Source organism: Schistocerca piceifrons, chromosome 9 (assembly GCF_021461385.2).
Source record: "Schistocerca piceifrons isolate TAMUIC-IGC-003096 chromosome 9, iqSchPice1.1, whole genome shotgun sequence".
Lineage (NCBI taxonomy): Eukaryota > Metazoa > Arthropoda > Insecta > Orthoptera > Acrididae > Schistocerca > Schistocerca piceifrons.
Window position 1 is genome coordinate 99145140 of NC_060146.1, and position 18676 is coordinate 99163815.

The 18676-nt window shown below is 41.4% G+C and overlaps 1 pseudogene; it reads right to left on the bottom strand.

Moving 5' to 3' along the window:
• Window positions 1–18290: 18290 nt before the first annotated feature.
• Window positions 18291–18408, bottom strand: LOC124717472 (annotated as a pseudogene).
• Between the last annotated feature and the right edge of the window lie 268 nt (window positions 18409–18676).

An 18676-nucleotide genomic window follows, 5' to 3' on the forward strand; every position in this document is an offset into this window, starting at 1 on the left:
GACACTCCTCCCTTTCCTTTCGGAGTTGGTCCATAGAAATCTCCTGCTGTAAGATTGTGTAATGCCTTAGAAACGATTGGATACATTTTCTATTTAATGTGTTACTCTCTTTTACCTTCTGATAGATTTCACAAGTCCTAATTAAAGAGGCTACCTTCTGTCGTAGCTTCTTAAAATAATAGAACTTATTCATATGAGCTATACATTTCTTTATTCCGAAGTGTCCATATCCTGTATGAACATACCACACAATCTCATCTTCCATTAACTGCGGAATACGTATGCACCAACGTTGAGTTGTTATACTGTCCCTCCAAAATAAATTATGCCCTATATTTTTCCACCTACCTACTTGATTAAGAGGTAAGGCATTCTTGTTACACATAGCATATATTTCTGTAAAATAGGCATCATGATGGATGTTTTCGGTTATTCTTTGAGCCACATCTTGTACCCTGTTATGTGGATATTCTACTTTCAAAAAATTAATCGCAAAAATTACGCCGGGCACTTCCATACGTTTTAACGCTTTCATGTCTATAGGTAACCCTTTATATACTGTATTTTAATGTCATATTCCTGTAGGAACAACACCACCGCATTAATCTACTATGTAGTAATCGACTACTCATTAAAAAGAATAGAGCTTGGTGATCCGTACATATATGTATTCCAGACCCCCATACTAGTGTTCGAAATTTTTGGATACCTCATACTATTGCTAATAGTTCCTCGACTAGCAAAAGCTATAGATCTGTGATTTGTTCTTTCCAGACCCCGCTCTCCTTGGAAAAGTTCTGCTGCTATACCATAGTCGGATGCATCTGCTGAAATTTTAAATGGCTCATCCATAACCGGATGGTGTAATATGGGTGATTCGACCAGTGCTCATTTTATATTTTCAAACGCATCATTAGCCTCTTGGTCCCAAACCCACGATATTCCCTCCTTTAATAAACGTAAAAGTCTTGGGTCGTTCAGCTCTTGACTTCGTACGTATCGTCTATAGTACCCGGCCATTCCAATAAATCCCTTCAATTGGCTTATGTTTCTAGGGGGTGGACACTCCTTAATGGCTTTTATACGTTCCGGATCTGGTCTAATTCCTTGCACTCCTACGATATGCCCTAAAAACTTAAGCTCTTGACTCGCAAAGTGCGATTTAGACAATTTTACTGTAGTACCTTTTTCTTTAAACCTTTTCAGAGTTTTACTCAAGGACAGGCAATGCTCTTCCCAGTAGATGAGATTACGAGTATATTATGTACATATATTATTAATTAAATCCTTTAACAAATCCCTTCCTAACGTCCGGTGCCCGTATAAACACGGATACTGAGATATTTAGCCCAAATGGCAACACATTAAAATGATACGATTTCCCATCAAATACACTCCTGGAAATTGAAATAAGAACACCGTGAATTCATTGTCCCAGGAAGGAGAAACTTTATTGACACATTCCTGGGGTCAGATACATCACATGATCACACTGACAGAACCACAGGCACATTGACACAGGCAACAGAGCATGCACAATGTCGGCACTAGTACAGTGTATATCCACCTTTCGCAGCAATGATACATCACATGATCACACTGACAGAACCACAGGCACATTGACACAGGCAACAGAGCATGCACAATGTCGGCACTAGTACAGTGTATATCCACCTTTCGCAGCAATGCAGGCTGCTATTCTCCCATGGAGACGATCGTAGAGATGCTGGATGTAGTCCTGTGGAACGGCTTGCCATGCCATTTCCACCTGGCGCCTCAGTTGGACCAGCGTTCGTGCTGGACGTGCAGACCGCGTGAGACGACGCTTCATCCAGTCCCAAACATGCTCAATGGGGGACAGATCCGGAGATCTTGCTGGCCAGGTTAGTTGACTTACACCTTCTAGAGCACGTTGGGTGGCACGGGATACATGCGGACGTGCATTGTCCTGTTGGAACAGCAAGTTCCCTTGCCGGTCTAGGAATGGTAGAACGATGGGTTCGATGACGGTTTGGATGTACCGTGCACTATTCAGTGTCCCCTCGACGATCACCAGTGGTGTACGGCCAGTGTAGGAGATCGCTCCCCACACCATGATGCCGGGTGTTGGTCCTGTGTGCCTCGGTCGTATGCAGTCCTGATTGTGGCGCTCACCTGGACGGCGCCAAACACGCATACGACCATCATTGGCACCAAGGCAGAAGCGACTCTCATCGCTGAAGACGACACGTCTCCATTCGTCCCTCCATTCACGCCTGTCGCGACACCACTGGAGGCGGGCTGCATGATGTTGGGGCGTGAGCGGAAGACGGCCTATCGGTGTGCGGGACCGTAGCCCAGCTCCATGGAGACGGTTGCGAATGGTCCTCACCGATACCCCAGGAGCAACAGTGTCCCTAATTTGCTGGGAAGTGGCGGTGCGGTCCCCTACGGCACTGCGTAGGATCCTACGGTCTTGGCGTGCATCCGTGCGTCGTTGCGGTCCGGTCCCAGGTCGACGGGCACGTGCACCTTCCGCCGACCACTGGCGACAACATCGATGTACTGTGGAGACCTCACGCCCCACGTGTTGAGCAATTCGGCGGTACGTCCAGCCGGCCTCCCGCATGCCCACTATACGCCCTCGCTCAAAGTCCGTCAACTGCACATACGGTTCACGTCCACGCTGTCGCGGCATGCTACCAGTGTTAAAGACTGCGATGGAGCTCCGTATGCCACGGCAAACTGGCTGACACTAACGGCGGCTGTGCACAAATGCTGCGCAGCTAGCGCCATTCGACGGCCAACACCGCGGTTCCTGGTGTGTCCGCTGTGCCGTGCGTGTGATCATTGCTTGTACAGCCCTCTCGCAGTGTCCGGAGCACGTATGGCGGGTCTGACACACCGGTGTCAATGTGTTCTTTTTTCCATTTCCAGGAGTGTAGAAACGCTGTATATTTCTTTGATGCAGGATTTAACCGAATTTGCCAATATCCAGCAGTTAGGTCCATCATGCTAAAATACTGTGCTTTCTCAAATTTGGGCAAAATTCATCGATGTTAATGAGTCTGTCTCGTTCCGTCTCTATATGCTTATTCAAAGTGCGTGCGTCTAGTACCAACCGCACAGCTCCTGCAGCCTCTTTTTTACTACTACCGAGAGGTTATTCATGACCCTAGTGCTACTTTTGTTATGTTATTGTCAATCATTTTGTCAATTTCTTCCTTAACTGCTTCTTTTAAACTTACTGGTGTTGGATAAGGCTTACAGAAAAATGGAGTACTATCTTTGATTTTAAATTTACATGCATAGTCACTAATACTACCTGGACGATCAGAAAATACCATTTCATATTCCAATAGAATTTTAAATAAATCTAATTTTTGTTCACTGGTTAATATTGGCGATTCGTTTATTTTATTTTGTATGTCAACGGTGTGATACGTGACTTACGTTATCAGTCGCTGGTGACAATCTTGCTGTAGCAGTTAACCTCAGACAGCGACTCTCAGTTGTTTGTTTATTAATATAGCTGTCTGTCACAAACTTTACACAATATTTGTAGTAACCTTTTCCAAAATCAAGAAGATTCGCCTCAAAATTCAATATGCCGTTAAGTCTGATAGCCAATCTAGGCCAAATAACACATCCCTACTGATATTTTCTACTACTAAGAGTGTTTGACGAAATGGGATATTCCCAATGTTGCAGTTCACCTGGGTCTCGTATTTTACAACTTTTCCATTTGTTCCAGTAATACCGACTATGTACACTCCCGTTACTGGTAATACCGGTAAGTGATATTTCGTTCGTAATGTGTTAAAGAAAACGCTAGAAATAAGTGTCACTCCACTCGCGGAATCTATAAATATGTTAACTTCAAAATCCTGTGGTTTTCCTATTATTATTGGTTGTGGATAATGGCAGTTAAGCTCGCTTCTTTCAGTAACAACTATTCTTTTGTTGGTATTTTATACATGAAATTAACGTACCTATTGTAGACCAGGCCACCTAATGTATTTCTACGACCTGGGCCCCGGCCCTGGATCCAGATCGCACTACGTTTTCGGCCTTATTGGTAATGACAGGCTGGTTACCAAATCTGGGTATTTCGTTACTACTTTGTACTCTATTACTGCTTGGTACAAATTTCTGCGACGTCACGGGGCCCATATTCGAAGGTGAATGCGTGTTCTGATAATTTTCGTTACCCTTATTCCGGTTACACTGGTGTACTGCTAAATTGGCCTCATGTCTCTTAAAATTGCTATTACTGTTATTACTACCCCTTCCGAAATTTTTATTTTCACTTTGACGCACATTCTCGTCGCGGTCTTTGTTTAAGACATCAAGTGCGTCTACAAAGGATAATAATTCTTCTACGGTTTTCCACCCGCTACATAATATACCCTTCCTTGCGTAAATGGGTAAAAGTCTTATTAAAATTCGCACCAACCCTTCTTCCTCCATGGGCTTATCTAAGTACTTCGCTCTCGTTAAATGCCAGTCGAAATACTTTCGCATCGTCCCCCACGAACTGTTGTAATACTTTGGGTCCCACAAGTCGAATATTAGTTTTTCCTGGGCGTTTGCTGACCATTACTTCTCCTTAAACTTTTTCTGGAAGTCTGGCCAAGACGAAAAATTCCCCATGTTCACTGTGCCTCACTCTGAAGCTTCTCCTAAAAGGTACCCCACCGCAGATTCAATCTTTTTTTAATCTTCCCAGTTTTTCGGCAAGGCTTGATTAAACCATTTCAGAAAATGAGTAGGATGTACTTCCCCGTCTGGCTTAAACTTTGAAAACTGTCTGGATAGTCCAGAATTTGCCCCCCCCCCCCCCCATTGTAGATCGGTCATTACTTCACTGGTTAACACCAGGTTAGGAGAAGTCACCTTCTTGTCTACCTTATCCTGGATAAGTTTGAATTCTTTCCATAAATTATGTATGCCTCTCTTAGTATCATTAAGTTCTGTAGCTAAATGTGAAGAAACGTTGTCGGGAGTTACCCTCTCGGCAACTTTTCGGTCGATTATTTCCTCTACCTGTTCCTCCAGATTACTTATATTTACTACGTCTGAAGTGGCTAGTTTCTCTTTAACATTTCGTTCCACGTCATCTATTCGAATGTTCAGACCTGCAATTTGCGATTGGACCATAGGTATTGATTTAGCCTGTTTGTCCAAACTCTCTTTTAAAGTGTGCAACCTATGCTTTACATCATCGAATGTAACATTGCATACGCTTTGAAATGATCCTAACTTTTCGCTAAGTTCAGTTTATACATTATTAAATGTGTCTTCAGTATCAAATTGCAGTGTTTTAGCTAAGTCCTGAGAGTGGTTATTCTGTGTCTGACTAAAGTCAGTGAACAGTTGGTTTACATGGATAGTCAGGGAATTACTTAATTCATTCTTTAAATCTAATTGCCAACTCTCCACTTTATCACTTAAGCCATTGAACTTAGAATTTAAAAACTCACCCTGTGCTTCTAATTTGTCACTTAAGGTAGCACTTAGTTCCTTTCTTATAGCAGCTGAATCCGCCTTCTGTTCAACTAATCTATCATTTAACTGAGTATTTACTGAATCTAACTTAAGACTTAGTTTTTGTCTTAAAGTAGCTGAATTTGCACTCTGTGCATCTAATCTAGAATTTAATTGTAAACTGAGCTTCTAGATTTTCACTTAAGGTAGTAATTTGAGCGTTTTGAGCTTTGATTAAATTCACTACTTCAGACCAGTTGGCACTTCCCTAGTCACTCTAATAGCTGTGGCTGGTTCTGCTAGTTGCTGTTCTTGATCCATATTCTTTCTAATTTTAGATCGAGTTATCATTTAAAAAAAATTCACCTCTGAGTTTAATAACTATACTAACAGTCTGTTATTGAACAGCGTCCCTAGCTGCACACTCAATTAATTGTCTTTCGCTCACCCGGCGTAGAGTTTTAGCCTGCGTCAGTGAACAGCGCCGGTGAGCAGCACGGGCAGCGTCAAAGGTTGGTTCCAGCGTCGGTGTCGGAGAACGGATTTGTACTCGTTACCGGTGAGCATCAGCTGGCGTCGTTGGCGTCGGTTACTGGTTACGGGGTCCACGCCCCCGCGACGTGTGTGAGGGCTGCTTACTCCCCACGCTGGATCTTCGTCGTCGAACAGTTCTTGTCATAACTCTTCTTAGTCTAAAATGTTGACATTTTCCTTGTACAGTATTTATTAATTTTCACTCCTTTTTGCCGTTTATGCAGAATAAAACTCGTTGAACCATTTCCCTGTCGTGTTACTAATGGTTGAAGTGGCAACTCACCATATATTTTATCTTGATTTCATTTGGAAATTCCTCTTTCTTCGAGTCCTGATCACGCCGGTCGCCATGTTCTACGATTTCGGACACAAGAGAAGCGGTGCAAAGCTGGATTGCGAACTTCACACTTCTCTTACTACAGATGACTTACTTGAAACTTTTAGCCGATCATCTTCGCCGGCCAGGGTGGCCGAGCGTTTCTAGGCGCTACAGTCTGGAACCGCACGACCGCTACGGCCGCAGGTTCGAATCCTGTCTCTGGCATGGATGTGTGTGATGTCCTTAGGTTAGTTAGGTTTAATTAGTTCTAAGTTCTAGGTGACTGATGACCTTAGAAGTTTAGTCCCATAGTGCTCAGAGTCATTTGATCCTCTTCTCTGGATATGCGGCTGCGTCGATCTCCACAACTTCTTCTCTGAAGAAATAATGCTGGTTAGAGGAACTAACAAATAACTCGGTAGCCTCATACTTCAGTTCAGGTACATTTTCATCTCCACAAGTTTCACATAAACATACAAATCCATGTAAGTCTACTACGACGACACCCATTAGATACAATTAAACATAATCACATTTGCCTGGTTTTAGCAACCAAATAATTTATAGACGTCCCCTGCGTCTCGCTTCGTTCAGAGCTAAGCTATGAAGTAATTTAAAAGTCTATAGTCAAATGTTCGTTTTTCTTTTTTTTTTCACAACAATCACATTCACTAACACAGCAAAGAGTAGCATTTAATTACTCCGTGTCCTCTCCTACAGCGTCTGTGGCGCTTGCGGTAAACACTAGCCGGTGCCGCTCGTCTGACGCAGCTGCTGTCTTCCCACGATAAACGTCAGTCGTGCACACACAGACATGTGTTGCCCGGTAAGTAGGGTCTCTCTCACACTTATCTTTAAAATATCAAGTGTTTCGAGGTGGAAGGTCGAGTGGTTCCAGAATTTACGTGTAAATTCTCGAAGCACTACAGAGCTTGGAGGAGGGTGTTGAATCAGTTTAAGAGCAAGAACAGAAGGCTTCTTCACAAAAATTATTTTCCAGCTGTCCTTTGTGAAGCCTTTGACGAGGTTGGTCTGAAGTCTGCAACAAATGTGAAGTTGGAGTTTTTAGCCTCTGGGAAATAATCATTGAACCCTCACAAGGTCTGCGAGCAAATCCCAAACTTTGATGTCAGTAGGTCCAGCAAATCATCCTGAACTGATGTCTTCACTGCTCATCTGCTGAAACCTTGTGTCGGGGAAACTGTGCAGTTGGCCAAGAGGAAGGGGAAAAGTGTGTCCCTTCCACGTGGGAAAGTTATTCTCATGTAAGATACTTGCTGCAGTGAGAATAAAGGTGATACACAGAGGTAGGAGGGAGGGAAGATATTCCTGATGGAATTAATGACCAGAGTGCGCCCTCGGAAGAAAATGGCAAGAGAGAATGTATGTTTCTCAGTCAGGATGAGGAAATGCAAGCAGTGGGGGGGGGGGGGGGGCATCTTTGGCAGGCCTAATATTGAGAGTGGCTCTGTGGAAGGAAATATATACATAGTAGGAGATCTTTTTCTAGTTTATCTGAAAGACAACAATGGAAACTGTAAATTTGCTGTTGGGAAATTATTGGCGTCAATGATGAGGTAGAGGACCTCACAATCGTTTTCGTGAGGAAAGGGGTCACTCACAAAGAAACTTACTATGTCTTTCCTCAAGCTGTTGGCAAAACTTTTGTGAAGCAAGCTGGTATTGTAACAAAAGTAAGAGGTTGAGATATCAGACGAGGTTTACGTGCATTGATGTTAAATATTGATGTTACACTAATCGATTAATATATTGACATTTTTACAGCAATAAAACAGCATTATGGGTTTGTGATAGGCTACGTCTTATTAAGGGGACTTGTATGTGACTAACGGTCAAAAAATCGATTTTTGGAATTTTTCTCTTAAAAAAATTCTCTGTAGTTTTCTGAATGAGAAAAAGTTTACTTCCAGGCAAATGGACCGCATGTAGCGGTTCCACCTGCTGTTTATTTCTTCATTTGTTGTCCTCGGTGTCGTCTTACCGGCTGAAATATGGAGTTTGTAATTCCGACAATGACCACCTTAAATGATGTAGCCGACAGATGCACAATTAAGTTTTAAAGTACTTTAATTTCACTGTTCACAACCCCCTAATAATACACAGTTATATATGTATGGCCAGTGCACTATTGTTTAAACTTTCCATAACCTCTTTAATAAAACTTCCTGGCAGATTAAAACTGTGTGCCCGACCGAGACTCGAACTCGAGACCTTTGCCTTTCGCGGGCAAGTGCTCTACCATCTGAGCTACCGAAGCACGACTCACGCCCTCTCCTCACAGCTTTACTTCTGCCAGTATCTCGTCTCCTACCCTCCAGGAGAGCTTCTGTGAAGTTTGGAAGGTAGGAGACGAGATACTGGCAGAAGTAAAGCTGTGAGGACCGGGCGTGAGTCGTGCTTCGGTAGCTCAGATGGTAGAGCACTTGCCCGCGAAAGGCAAAGGTCCCGAGTTCGAGTCTCGGTCGGGCATACAGTTTTAATCTGCCAGGAAGTTTCATATCAGCGCACACTCCGCTGCAGAGTGAAAATCTCATTCTGGAAACCTCATTAATAGTTTAGGCGAAACTCCACAAACTCCTACAATAGTTTACTGTTGAATATCTACGAGTCATAAAACCTAACCACAAAATTTACACTTCTCGAAGAATAAACAGGTATGTACGGAGCAGATACTGTCATTGCTGTAACACACAGCCTAATTGTTGAACTTATTACACTATTAAGTTGAAGCATTGTTGTTGTTCTAACCAGCACAGGTTACTCGTCTGAAACTCGGCCGTGGACTGACTGTCTAGTGACCAAAAATGGGGCCCTTATATGCCATCACAATAATAGTTACTGAAATTACACACTGTTTAAAGTTAAATTTACAGAAATTACAATTAAAACTTAGCTCATTAAATTAACTGAATAAATAGAAACATTGGTTCTTTTTAGCAATTTCTTCTACTGCAAGAGTTAGGCCGAATTATTTGTTTAAATCATGAAATTAATAAACAAAATTATGCAAACAATACTTTTGACAAAACTGTTAATTACTGTGCACTTAATTCAGGGATGGTTTTGCTAAAATGTTTTCGAATAGAGCCAAATAGACACTTTAAGATTGCTAGTATGTCATCTTCCAAATGTTTACAATTATTACAGAAGTTATACTTGTTTACACGTCAACAATAGAATTTAAGTTACGAAACAATTGCTGATTTCATCGTATACTGAAAGGCACTAACTAGGAATAGTTGAAATTATTTAGAAAATCAGTTACATACCTAAAAATAATCACAAAATTAAATCTGATGTTATATTCTTTAAAACTGAAGGCCAATCTTTCTCTTTTATGCAAATGCAGATTATATTCAGGTATGCTAATGTTAAACAGTTGAAAGTAACAAAACTAATTTTAAGGTAGCAAATGGCAAAACAAGAGAGGAATTAAACAAGAGAGGAATTAAAATTATCCCAGCTTGCTTTGTCACACGCAGAAAGTACCAAAATTAGAGGAATTTAAAAGTGGCTGCATGCACCTCGGTGTCCCCATGGCATACAGTTAGCTGTGTTAAAAATAAAGTTTTGCTCTCATTTGTTTCATTTTTATGACTTTTTAGTCCCTTAAGTTGGCTAACCTGCGAAAGCTTTACAGTTGCATATCTTTTGTTTATACAAAGAGTTTAGTCATTGTTTGTTGTTGTTTTGGCGTGAATATTTTGTTTACAGCGAAGTAATTTTGTGCATGAGTTTCTTATTCCACTTGAAATCAATGGAAAGAATTAAGAAGTTGAAAGTTAAACAATGTAAATTTTATGGAAATCGGTTCACCAATCGGATTAACTATGCTAATACTCAAATACAAAGTGATACAACACTTGAATCAGCTTCAACTACTCAAAGTGCTACGAAGCTTAAACTGAAATATTTGGACAATTGACAGTATTAATGCTGATAATATAGAGACTGTTGTGTCTAGATAAGACAGCCTAGACACAATGAGAGGAAGCCGAAAGGCATGCGATAATCCAAAGCAGGGTGCGTGAGGTCTGAAACAGGATACGTTATGAATGCTATAAAGAAAAGTACGTAGCTTCTGGAATACTTAACTTTAATCTATCCTTTTGGTACATCTGGAGATTGTGGCGATACAAGTGAGACTCTTTAGATACATGCAATGTTACTAATGGCGCCTTGCTAGGTCGTAGCCATTGACTTAGCTGAAGGCTATTCTAACTATCGGCTCTGCAAATGAGCGAGGCTTCGTCAGTGTAGTCGCTAGCTACGTCGTCCGTACAACTGGGGCGAGTGCTATTCCGTATCTCGAGACCTGCCTTGTGGTGGCGCTCGGTCTGCGATCACACAGTGGCGACACGTGGGTCCGACATCTACTAATGGACCGCGGCCGATTTAAAGCTACCACCTAGCAAGTGTGGTGTCTGGCGGTGACACCACAGAGACTCCAACTACTGATTCATGTTGTGTTATTATTGAGCGTTCTGCTCTATGTGAACCAATAAATAAAACTTCGCAGTGTAAGGAATGCAGCAATAGTGGTGTGAAGGTAGTTAAGATACGTGCTAGAAGAGGTTGGGCTTCAAAATTAAGAACTGTTTGTAATTTTTGGTGATTTAAGCGAACGTGGTTATACTTGTGGCATAACTAAACAGAGTGTGCATAACACAAATATTAAAGTTGCATATGCTATGAGGTGTACAGGTAAAGGGTACAGAAGTACGCAAATTCTTTGTGCTCCTATGGACATACCTCCCCCTACAAGGTATTACAGATACAATAAAATTATTCTACAGACTTCAGAACAAGTAGCAAATGATAGTATGAAAAATACTGTTCAGGAAAGTGTAGACATGAATGACAGTAATACCTGTCTGCCTGCAGCCCTGGATGCATCCTGGCAACGAGGAGGCCATAGTTCCCCAAATGATGTACTGACAGCCACCTCCTTGGACAATGGTAAAGTCACTGATGTGAAATGTATTACCAAGTACTGTCATGGTTATGCCAGTGGAACTGAAAATCATAAATGTTTGATTAATTTTAGTGGTTATAGTGGAGGGATGGAATCTTAAGGTGTTGTGAAGATATTCCACAGGTCAGTGGAGAAATATGGTGTGATGTATACATCTTATCTAGGAGATGGAGACTCAAAAGGGTACCAAAAAGTCTGTGAATCCAAACCTTATGCTGACAGAAAAACTGAAAATATGGAATGTGTTGGAGATGTGCAGAAAATGTTATGTGCAAGATTGAGGAATTTGAAGCGAAAGAAATTAGCTGATGGTAAGTGCATTAGTGGATGTGGTCGGTTTACCGACGAAGAAATAGCTTACAGTATTATTATGGACAAGCCATAAGACAAAATAAAAATAACCTTTAGGGAAAGAAAAAGGCAGTATGGGCTACCTTCTTTCATTAGTTCTCCACAGTTGACAATTTGCTATAACGGAAGTTACAAAACCTGTATATAGGGATCTTAGTGACACAAGATTATTAGAGAAATGTTTACATGGTAGGACTCAAAATCCAAATGAAAGTTTTAGCAATCGTATATGGGAACGGATACCAAAAACTGTTCTAGGAGGATTAAATACTTCGAAAATAGATGTGCTAGATGCTGTTCTGTGTTTCAACGTCGGTGCAGTATCAAGGCTTAATGTTATGGAACTGATGGGAGGGCCTGGTGGATTAAATATGCATAGAGCTCTAATAGCCACTGACTGAAAGAGACTCTTCGATGCAGAAAAATCAGTGTTGGAAGCCACCAAAGAAGCAAGAATAAGAGCAACAAGTGTGAAAAACACAAGGGAAGAATAACAACGCAGGAAAGAAGATGAATATGGACCTGGGATGTATTAGTGCCAAGCAAGTCTTAGCTCTAACTTGAATTTCCCGAAATTATTCTATTTATTGGTACACTTTGGCTAAAAACTATTAGAGACAGAGAGCTGAAATTTTATTTACTGCCTTAAAACACACTCAACTAAAAAGTAGACTAATCTTTTGACTTAACTTTGAAAATAAAATGCTTTTTTGAAGAAAAACCTTCATTTCATTTCCAAAATTTTTGATAATCATACTTAAAATTTTTTGTACCACCATGTTTTCAAGAGTCTGCGTTAAAGACAAATAGTGTAAAGAACTTACAGGACAAAATAAGCCATCTACTTTGTTTGTATTGTGGCTAGAGTGTACCTATGATCCAAGTAAATAATTAGCATGAGTTTTTTCACTTGCAACAAAAATATACAATTTAAAAAAAAGTTTGATAGCTAAAGCTGTGGTACATTCATGAAACTGTTCCCAAAAGATGTCTTAAAAGATGGTATGCATTATATTGGTTTACAAATCCTATTCTTTGAGCTACACTGTTTAGAAGACTGACAAAAAATGGTTCAAATGGCTCTGAGCACTATGGGACTTAACTGCCGAGATTATCAGTCCCCTAGAACTTAGAACTACTTAAACCTAACTAACGTAAGGACGTCACACACATCCATGCCCAAGGCAGGATTCGAACCTGCGACCATAGCAGTCGCACGGTTCCAGACTGTAGCGCCTAGAACCACTCGGCCACCCCGACCTTCAAAACTGACAATTTTTTAGAAACACTATTCTCGTGGATATTAAATAAAGGCAAGTTTACACTGGCCATTACAGCATCATCTCATCAAGGGGTATTCACACTGTCCCTTGCATGACACAGAACTTAAAGTCACGTGATCTCAACTCATGTGGCTGCCCGGATTTGTTATTTTGATAGCGATCTTCACAAGATAATTTTCAACTGTTTTACATGCGAAGAGCAGCTTGCAGTTGGAGCTTATAATTAGAGAAGGAAGACAAAAGTACAGAACAACACAAAAAGGATGTGGGTCCAAAAAAATGTCATTATGTGGAGGAAGGGGATCTCACACATTATACAAGGAGCTCAAGGAGGAGGAATCTGTATTTTATACATATTTTAGGGAGTCGAAGCACTAGATTTTTTTACATTAAATAGCACATAAAATTACTTTAAAGAACACAGGGTTATTAGTAGCCATCACATTCCGTGAAAAGTTGGTTTGTGTAAGGTTAAGTTGTGCAGTTTTTGTGCAATAGTCATGTCTCCCACAATACCTTTCCCTTCAAGATTTATAGGTTTTTTTCGTCTTGTGTTTGGCTTTTAATAGTTAAAGTACCTTATTTCTACTGGGCTGGCTAATGAAACCACATAAATATTGACCACCGAGGCTGCTTCACACACAAACCAGACAGCTACTTAAAGTAAATAAGCCTGCCACAAACACTTATTTAAATAAACAACTCTAATACATCTCTTAATGTATGCTTCACAAAAAAGTATTATGCTACTGTTGCAGTGCCTGAAGGTTTCAGTTCATTTCTTTATGAAACATCACGAATACCTGATAAGATACTAACAAATTCCACTTGTGACCAGTTCACACTGTCTGTCGCATCCCTTCCAGTCAAAACGTTTCGAAATGCGTTTCAAATGTTAACATCCTCACTTGCCGTCCTGTCACGCCACCATCAAGGTATCTTGGGAAGAAAGTTTTGACAGCTGACGTCGTGTGTTCGTTGTTAATCACATGACACTGAAGATCATTTCCACCTTTTACATGGCCATTTGCATATCCCCATATTTCGTTTCATTGTGGTTTTCATGGTTGATATCAGTTGTCTGTTACTTATTATAAATTGTTTTGTTATTCCTTTTGTTAAAAGTTATAATTTTATAATAAAATGTGACGAAAGATTAACTGAAGCAACGAAGCAGCCATCTGAATTGTATGACATGAGTGTGCTAAATTGTTTGCGATCTAGTATATTTATAAAGCTCATTTTCATACGTAGTATGCATTTAATATTTTACAATGAGATGGACTGCCATATGCCTACAGCTTGAAGTGAAAACCGTACTTGGGTAGAATCAGATTGATTATTCAGTGGAATTCGTTTGTTCATTGTCAGGTATTTGTGATGTTTCATAAAGAAATGGGCTGAAACTTTCAGGCACTGCAACAGTAGCCTAATGTTTCTTTGTGTAAGTATACATCAAGTAACGTATTATATCTGTTTGTTCAAATATCTGTTTGTGGCAAAAGCTCCCTGGATTTGCAAGAATCAGTAGTCAATATTTATGTGGTCATGCTAACTAATCCCAGTGCAAATACGGCACTTGAACTATTAAAAGCCAAATACAAGACTTAGAAAAAACCTATAAATCTTGAAGGCAAAGGTCTTGTAGGAGACACGACTATTGCACAAAATTTTGCACTTATCTGGCAAGTAAAGTTAACCCTAAACATACCAATGTTATGGGATGTGATAGCAACTCGTTACACTATATTCCTTTTAGTAATTCTGGGTGCAATTTGATGTAACACACGAAAAAACTGGTGCTTCAACTTTCTAAAACACTCCTAAAATGCAGATTTCTCCTCTTGTCAGCTCATTGTAGTGTGGGAAATTCCCCTTCTGTACCACGTAATGACATTTTTTGGACCCACATTCTTCTTCTGTTGTTTTACACTTCTACCTTCCTTCTCTAATATACGAGCTGTTCCTGCAAGTTGCACTTTGCGCGTAAAAACAGTTGAAAATCATCTTTCAAAGACCACAATTCCCTCGAAAAAACAGTTCAGCACAGTAATGCGAGTTGAGATCATATGTTTCGAAGTGACTTGATGTTCCGAGACATGATGGAGAGTGTGAATATTTACACCTTGACACAATGGCCAGTGTGAATTGCCTTTCCTAATCAACCTCATTCTACCCACAGTGCTTTTTTCACTTCAAGTTGCAGCCATATTGCAATCCATCTCATTGTAAAGTATTAAATACGGTATGTATGAAAATGAACTTTATAAATGTAATAGAGGGCAAGGAATTTAGCATATTCATATCATACGATTCGGACTGTTGGCTCGTTGCTTTCATTAATCTTTCATCATGTGTTATAAAAATACAACTTTTAACAAAAAATAACGAAACTGTAAGGGTCTACAGGTTGCGCGCAGCCGTATGGTACGGAAGACGCGCTCGCCAACGGCCCTGCTCGGAACGTTGACAATTTGCTTGGTCAGCACATGTATGTCCAGCCGCAGTGTCACGCGCGAGTAAGCCACTAGCCGCTGCCTGCAGCGCGCCGTATTAACTAGCATGGCCTTGGGCGCGACTATGTCTCTTTTCTTAGCTCACCATGGAGCCTTTCCACACGGACCGTAATTAGGATGTCAGACATAGTGATGATGGGTGCGCATAGAGTGCGTGTTTTATAAACAGCCTTTATTAATAAACTGTTCAAACTTACTTCTCGTGTTGGCATATTGCGTACCTCAAGGACCCGCTGTTCACAAATCCTGACAAATATTTCGCCTAATTATCATTCGCAGCAACAACTCAAACAACCCCGTTATAGAAGTGGTGTCAGCGTGGAGATAATTATGGAAAATCTGCAGTCCTGAAGTAATGCAGCACAATGTGAACTTCGAGCAGCAGCAGTAGCGTGAACATCTACCGACTAGGTGGGGACACCCAACGTTGGAATTCAGGTTGGTCTACTCCAGTTTGGCTCCAATATGAATGGCAGTGATGGATTTTTATTTTACATTCGAGTGACTCATTGGCGTTAAATTAGACGAAATGTCGCAATCCAGTCAGAGTAACGTTGTCGATCTACAAACTGTTATTAATAAACTGCAAGAAGAGATTCGGCAGTTAAAAACAGAAAGAAGCGAGCATAACATTCCAAAAAACTTGTCAGATGATAGTTCATGTAGTCCAGGTACAACTACAATAAAGAAGTTTTCATTATTGCCATCAGTACCAGTGTTTAGCGGGAAACCCGATGACGTGAAGGTATTTTTTCGTAAACTTGAAGGTGCCGCTCTGTTAGGATCATGGACAGATTCCGATAAGTTAGTAGTTGCCAAATTAAGAATTCAGGGAGCAGCACAAGATTTCATTAGTGCGGAGCCTACTTGCGTGTAAACAGAAGATTTCAATGAGTTTAGAACGATTGTTGTTCAGAGATTTAAACGTAAAAACTCGATCAGATTTTACAAAAAAATGGATCTGAGTACTATGGGACTTAACTGCTGTGGTCATCAGTCCCCTAGAACTTAGAACTACTTAAACCTAACTAACCTAAGGACATCACACACATCCATGCCCGAGGCAGGATTCGAACCTGCGACAGTAGCGTTCCAGACTGTAGCGCCTAGAACCGCCAGATTTTACAGAGAACAGCTTCACAGTTTGCAAATGCAACGAGACGAATCTATGGAGCAGTTTGCCGACAGAATTCGAAACATCAACGCTCAAACATACCAGTTAGTAGAAGATGAAAATGAAAATCGCATTCAGTTGTTCGAAGCCGACCGGAGAGCCTTGGACACATTCACTCATGGGTTGCACGGAGAGGAAGTAAGCAAAGCTGTTAGAATGACGCGATGTAAAACGTTTCAGAAAGCAGTAGAATCAGCTGTTGGTTTCGTTGAAGCACTAAGACGACCGAATGAGATGCAGAAACGAGAACGCAGAGTTTTCAATACGACAGTACAATGCTACAGATGCAATAAGCTGGATCACAAACATAGGAATTGTAAAGAGAATCGAATCTGCTATCATTGCGGGGTGCAGGGTCATGTTTCGAAAGACTGTCGCAACAAGAAGAAAGGTAATGCGAACAATAGACAATTTGCCAGATCTTTAAACGAGTATGGGGACGTACTGGCCACCACTCCATCCTCCCCTTGCCAGACACAGTGATTCCTGTTAGTTCCAGCGAAAATCAGGCCGAAAATGACTTCGTTATAGGTGCTGTATATCGTGGGAGAAACTTCAAATTACTTATTGACACAGGAGCACAGACCTCATTAATGTAGTGTGGCATAGATAAACGGGATAAATTGAAACCGCCGCTATTAGAAGTGCGAGGGTTAAACGGAGGAATGCTACATAACTATGGAGAAGTTGACGTAGAATTAATTCTTGGCCAGCCGGCCGAAGTGGCCGTGCGGTTCTAGGCGCGGCAGTCTGGAACCGCGAGACCGCTACGGTCGCAGGTTCGAATCCTGCCTCGGGCATGGATGTTTGTGATGTCCTTAGGTTAGTTAGGTTTAACTAGTTCTAAGTTCTAGGGGACTAATGACCTCAGAAGTTGAGTCCCATAGTGCTCAGAGCCCTTTGAACTATTTTAGTTCTTGGCCAAGGCCAAGATGAAGGTGAATATAGAGATAAAGATAAATACAAAGCAAGGGTGCAAGTAGTTTCAAATTACGAAACGTGTTACGACGGTGTACTTGGATTTGATTTCTTGTCCGCCAACGAGGCAGATATATTTGTCGCAGAAAGAAAGATCAGACTAGGCCGTAGCAACTACAACCTAGGAAATCAATCTTCAGATCGTACTCAAAGGAGCATTAATACTGACGTCGTGGGAATGGACCGCCCAAACGAATCATCAGTTCAAACCGTCCGAGTCGATGTTCAAATTGATGAGCCTCAGCAAATTCCCAAGGGAGCAGGAAAGACAATCTACGTTGAAGTTAAGTCACCCCAATGCATGGAAGGAACTTTGTTATTAATTCAGTGATCCGAGACAAGTGAGCTACTGGATACAATGCATTCGGACGACATTCGACAATGAACGAAGTGTGGCAAATATCTCCCCCCGCCCCTCTCCCCTCCCCCCCCCCCCCGGCTCCTGTGGCTCTGGAAATTGCAGTATCTGTACCATTATTATGTACTCCGTCTTCAGGCCACGAGTGGCCTACCGGGACCATCCGACCGCCGTGTCACCCTCGGTTGAGGATGCGGATAGGAGGGGCGTGTGGTCAGCACACCGCTCTTCCGATGGTATTCTTGACCGAAGCCGCTACTATTCGGTCGAGTAGCTCCTCAGTTGGCATCACGAGACTGAGTGCACCCCAAAAAATGGCAACAGCGTATGGCGGCCCGGATGGTCACCCATCCAAGTGCCGATCATACCCGACAGTTCTTAACTTTGGTGATCTCACGGGAACCGGTGTATCCACTGTGGCAAGGCCGTTGCCACCATTGTTATGACTTGACATAATTTTCCAAGTAAAAAAAAAAAAAAAAAAACAATCTTTCATTCCCTATCGGAGTATTCCACGACAAACCCATAATTCCTTTCTGACAGGACATATCAGTTTTCTTTGCACGTGTAGGAAGATACACACTTACTTTTATAAGCCTGATGCTCAAGGCGAATCTATCACACATCCTCTACTACTAAGTATACAACTTCGCCAATAACTGAATGCTGGCGATACGAAACTATACTGAGCGAAAATCAGT